Here is a 6,341-nt window from a genome sequence, read left to right as displayed (position 1 = left end):
GCACCCAGCCAGAAGGGTAAGGAAATGCTTTGACTAGGCACCCCTGGTGTTAAAAATCCCTTTAATATAGGGTCTTGTGTCTGAAAGTTACAGACAGGTGAGTTTGTTCAGGAGTTTGAGTTCAACTCTGAAGGAAGGTGGACATTGTAGTGTATAAAGCACTGTGGTTATCGTTTTCTTTTGGCTTTTACCAACCAGCATAAAAACGCATTGCTGCCACCAAGTGGGCAGACAGTGAAGCGTCGACAGAGTGGAAACCTCATTTAAATATTCGTCCTATTTACATTCTTCCATGCTGTATAGTAAACAAATTAGATTTTATAACAGAATGCTTATAATTTATAATAACTTATTCACTTTTTTCATATTAACATGAAAGTGACGTCACTCAAACTTTGCATCACTCAAATTTCTCCCTTATCTTTTGTCCACACATTTCTCTTCTTCACACATCTTGCAATATTTACTATCAGATGCTCAGCTGTCTCTATACTTGACCACAGAATATAAACAATCTTGTTGCATGTTTCTGAGTAATGACTAATAGATATCACGGATTGGGATTATTATTATCTTATTTCCTGATGTTATTTACAATTCTTCTTTTACTTAGTGAGTGTTGTTCTGAGTTTTGTGTTCCAGTGTTTTGTGGCTTTTATTTTGAAAGAGATGACATTTTAAGAAATTAATTATTTTTTGTTATTTAGTTATTTTAATTATCCATCAATCTCATAATCAGTCTTGTTTTTAATATGTCTAGAAAAACGTGTTTTATAAAAAATATGCAGTTAAAATTTGAGTGACGTCACTTAGTGGCGCTGTCGCGTCAAATTCCCTCAGATCTGCTTGTGACTGTTGGAGACATTCAGGTTGGTATCTGAATCCCTTTATAAAGATGAATAAATCTTGAAAACTGTAAAAATATGAGCCAGTATCAATTACAGAAGTGCTATGAAGATGAATTGAGTTCAAATATATGATTTTATGTTAAAATTAAAGCGCAGTTATCAAGTTTTAGAATCGATCTGTCTTGATGAGTTTGTTTATGTTGCAGCCCGCGCGCCAATTGAGCGCGTTTTTTCCCTCGTAATATGAGTTTAATATACAAAACTTTGGTGGATTTAGGCTGTAGAAATGTTATGTTGCCTTTTTAACGTTAATTGGATGTGTGTAGTTTTTTTTTCAGTCGTGTATCATGTATATGGAGCCAACTGACAGATATTTTATGAACTTGCAGTTATTGTGTTTATGAATGACAGGGTTTAATCTATTTTTTTATTTTCTTATATCCCTTAGTTGACTGACTGTAAATTTCGAGGATATGTTTGTGATTCTTTGTCTTGTTTTGTTAAATTGCAGACGTGATTCACCAAAGAGCCTGGAGTCTGTGTTGTGGTGCTGGATGAAATCTGCTTCAACAGTAGGCCTAATACTCCCTCTTGTTCACTTTAATTTTTACTATTAACTTAACCTATGAAGGCCCGTGTAAAACAACCATTAAACTGACTTTGCTCTACTAAATGAGAAGTCTCATGCAACATCAGATCAGTGGTTTACCACTCGTTTAGGAAAAGGGGCAGATCTGAGTGTAATCTGATGTAATGTTGCTTTCTTATAAAGTCTATTGAGTATTGCGATTGTTATTTGGATCTGTTCTGCGAGCTGTTGAAGAAAATTAGCAATGTGACTTTCTTCTTTTTGATCTTGTGGAGTCTGTCTTGTGAGTTTTTATAATTAATATCATCAGGGTTTTTTTCGGTTTCACTTAAAGATAGGGTTTCACATTTTGAAAAATGCTAACGGTAGCCGCCTAGCAATGAAATCCCGATCCCACCCTCAAGTCAAATCGCAATCCAAAGTCACGCCTCTTTCAAAACACATGAACACGCACAGATCAGACGGTCACGTCTCATGTATCATTCACCAGTGAGAAAACTTTGCAGTACAAACCCACCAAACATGAGACGTCTCCCCGACGTGCAGATCATGTCTATATTAGGTCAGTTGGTCCAGGCTCTTATCTGTACGTCTATACAACGTGCAGATCAGGTACAGTATCTGGACGTCTGACTATGACCCCTCTTGGATGTCAGGTAGACATCCAAAAGGGGTTCCGGAAATCAATACAAAAACATTTTATACAAATGTGGTCTATGAGTTCTGAGTCAAAAAAACATAAACATCACGTGTATTTTTGTAGAAAAATTTTGTTAAGCTGATAAAATAATGTAATCTTTATATATGAATGAGTGTTCAAAAACATAGCACTGCTCATAGATAAAGTTCCACCTTAAATGCTCTCTCTCTCTCTCTCTCTCTCTCTCTCTCTCTCTCTCTCTCTCTCTCTCTCTCTCTCTCTCTCTCTCTCTCTCTCTCTCTCTCTCTCTCTCTCTCTCTCTCTCTCTCTCTCTCTCTCTCTCTCTCTCTCTCTCTTAATTAACAGAGATGTATATGCTGACGTTTTATTGAAAAGGTTTTGTCACCATAATGACGATCAGTGATTCCTTTAGTTGGGGAGTTTGACTCTTCATATGAGTGTTTGGTCTTTATAAGACTGTTTGCTAAAGCATGTTATTTGTTGCAAAGAAAATTTGTTATAAACAAAACTCACATGTGGATCTTACAACTTCATTGAAAGTTTACCAAGAGTAATACCACATATGTAAAGTCTGTAAATAAATTTTGTAAACCATGTAGTATTGTCTCAATTTCTCAGTTGATTTGAGAGGTCATATCCAACTTATTATTTAGGTTCATACCACCACTGGGAAGCGCTTATATAAAATTAAAAGTCCAAATGTCATTGTCACATATGCAGACATCAAGAATCAGCCCATGAATCACAACAGTGGTGACAATCTCTGGACTCATGAGTTTTATAATACGCTGGTGCAATGCATTGCAACATTTAGAAAAATCACCATCATTGTGATGCATGAGCTGATTCTTGATGTCTGCATCTGTGTCAAAAAAAATTCTAGACTTTAGGTTTTTGATTACAGCCACGAGGATTCATTTTCAGTTACAGTAGGCAGCAGTATGCATCGAAGTATGATTATTGCAGCTCCAAACAAAACTGAGATAGAGGTTTACTTCTAAACAAAATTTATGATGTTTTATCTGTGTTGTTATTTCGGTTATATTATATCATCACCTCTGACCATCAATGTAATTAACGTGAAGCCACAAGTAAGTTGCATTGGTAACAAACACATGGTGCGATAATAACGTGTTTTACAGAACGTCATCATCAAGCACACACACTACAGTATAAAAACAAAGAGTCAAACTACCCAACTAAAGGAAACACTGATCACCATGATGGTGACAAAACATGTTCAATAAAACATCAGAATCTTGTAAATTCTCAAAAACGAGCTGTAGAAATGACAAAAAATAGAGTGAATTTGGTTTGTTTAGTCAGTATGGTCCTACTTCAAAACAATGCTTTGTTAAAACAACTTTTTGTAATGGTGATGACATTGCTTTAGAGAATGTACATGTAACAATTATCCAGCGAGAGCAAGTGTGGGAGGGAGAGTGAAGTTCACCTCACTTCACTTCAATTATTGAACGATAGAGAGAGAGAGAGAGAGAGAGAGAGAGAGTGAGAGAGCAAGATTGCAGACGCAGACAGTTAAAGGGGTCATATGATGAAAATGTTAGCATTGCCACTTTGTAGGTGTGAGCAAAAACAGGTCATTGAAATTTGGCTTTCATTATGATGTCATGAGGATATCTTATTAGAATAATACCGCCTCCTTAATCTGAACTCTGAAAGAGAGAGAAAAGGACGACTTGACAGCACAATTGAGTTTGAATTACAACAAACCACCATCATTGTGATCAGTGTTTGCACTTCATCCGCTCATTTGCATTTTAAAAAACACACCCAAAACGACACATTTTTGGACTTGACAGCACAATAGAGTTTCAATTACAATAAACCACCATCATTGTGATCAGTGTTTGCACTTCATCCGCTCATTTGCATTTTAAAAAACACACCCAAAACGACACATTTTTGCTCAAACCTACAAAGTGGCAATGCTAACATTTTCATCATATGACCCCTTTAAGGTGGAACTGGTATATTTGGGAATTATCTATAAGCAATATTTTTTAACATTTATTCATATGTAAAGATTATATATACACATATAATGTCTAAAATGGTCACATTTTAAATAGTTTTACTTTGCGTGGAGGTCCCCTTGACATCAATCTTGGATGTTCAGAACAGGTCATAAAAAGATGTCATAAAAACTTTCATTCTGGCTCCTCATGGGACGTTGAAATGACGTCTTTTTAAGACGCTTTGCTCAGTGGGAAGTGAATAACATTTCCAAAATAACCAAACAACTGGTTTACATCAGAATTAGTTAAAGCACACTTTCGGTTGTGTAGATGTAGTTACTATATCGTTACGCTAATCCGTAAACGAACACAAATTTCATAAGCAACACAATGTTTCATCAAAAGTAGAATATCTGAATCCATCTCAATACAAACATATCGCGTACCTACCTTACCAAAATAAACAGTGCAACGACCCTTTCAGACCCTTTGCCTCCTGCAGCTGTTTGCATCTCGTGGTAAAGCAGTAAAGTTGCCGATGTTCATTTGTGTTTTTGCTCTTTGCTGATCCAGGCAGTTTTTGCTGTTGTTGTTATAAAAGATGCCTTTCGTTTTGTGGCTCCTGTCTAGGTTGTCAATTCAGCTGAAAAGTTTGCCATTCTCGCTGTTTATAGACAGGAGGTGAGCGCACGTGAATGCGCTGATGACGTATGGTGTCTGCGTGGACTTCCTTCGCGGTGGGCATTCAAATTACACTTGCGTATAAGGAACAAAAAAAGGCAACGTCCGTTCAGACCGAGATCTATGATTGGTTGAAAATTTTTTGGTCCTACGCCTTTCACAGATGACATAAATTTCTACAAATACATTTAAACAACTTAACACAGTGATTGCTATCAGGATGTGAGGAGACTTTTAACCAGCATAACTAAAAATGTTTCAGGATCAAATCTGTTACCCTACCTTTAAGAATAAAACTACTAAACTAAAGATATTACTTGTGCGGTTGATTTCAGATAAATTAAGCTTGCAAATCAGAAGATAATCAAAAGTTTTATTTATATATAGCAGAATAAAGGACATACAGGGTATACATAGCATTTTAACCACTGTCGTCGCTCCATAAAGCAACACGTCTTTGTTTGTTTGCCTCTTTGCCAGCTAACTTCCGGGGGACATGCTTACATTTTGGAGGAGTTAGACCCTGAGATTTGGTTTCATTAACCAGATGTATTAACACTTGTCCAGTTTCGTCTGAAATGCGTCCCAGACCACCTCCTGAAGTGGTTTGAGTGATCGGACTTAAATCCGTCTCGAAAACGTTCCAGAGGGCATTTACAGCTGGTCTTTTTACGATCGGATAGCTATCTGATCAGAGAAAACACATGAAGTGACTAGGTGTAAAAAGCCCTTTTGCCTTTAAACAACATGTATTGAATGCTTTGGTTATACACATTTATGATGAATGAAGAGATTATGAAAAACCTATAGAAGTCAAATAACTTCTGTTTTTAGGGGGGTGGGGGGAAGGAGGGTATCTGACATAAGTAGTCTTTGCTATTTGCAGATTGTATCTTTATAAATATAACTACGTTTAGTGTAAGTTTGTGTTTTAAGATTTTACACCTTTTCTTAGTCGCTTTGGTACATTTCTCGATTTATCCTTGACATTTGCAAAACAGTAAGTGCATTTCTCAAAACAATTTGTACATATAGCAAAACACCATGGATTACCTGCAAAAGCCAGTCTCTTGCTCAAAATCCTTAGTCCATCTCTCAAAAGTAAATAACTATGTCATTGAACATGTCAGTGCCATCAGAATGACAAATCCTTGTATCATTGTGTACAGATAAGACAGTGAAATTGCTAAGTCATGTTATCAATATATCAGTTTACTCTGGAGGAATGTTCTGATGTAAAGTTTTGATGAAAATTATTGTATGTTGCACAAAGAAAAAAGGTAGACATGTGAACACAGGACAATGTCCGTAGGGAAAACTGAAACTGAATATGCCGTGTTGTAGGAATCATCACAATTACAGCTCTTACAGTATATGAGAGTCATGTGATATAGATGAACTACATGTGTGATGTCACTTCCTTCATCTCATTCCTCTTCATGCTTAACATCTTTGTGTTTTTATGTTTCAGATCATGTTATAATGTGTCAACAACATTCACAGTAGAAAAAGTTGAGCATTTTTGGCAAGTTTATGTTAAATCATAGCCTATGCGTTTATGCTACAGTTAAAGGAGTTTGATG

At 36.2% G+C, this 6,341-nt stretch overlaps 1 protein-coding gene across 1 annotated transcript in view; it reads left to right on the top strand.

Annotated features, from left to right (window-relative positions):
- The window catches only part of LOC135748239 (uncharacterized), a 180,797-nt gene that overhangs the window by 91,695 nt on the left and 82,761 nt on the right, over positions 1–6,341 (top strand). The gene's annotated exons all lie outside the window — the stretch shown is intronic.

Source organism: Paramisgurnus dabryanus, chromosome 24 (assembly GCF_030506205.2).
Source record: "Paramisgurnus dabryanus chromosome 24, PD_genome_1.1, whole genome shotgun sequence".
Classification (NCBI taxonomy): Eukaryota; Metazoa; Chordata; class Actinopteri; order Cypriniformes; family Cobitidae; genus Paramisgurnus; species Paramisgurnus dabryanus.
This window is presented reverse-complemented; position numbering and strand designations above follow the sequence as displayed.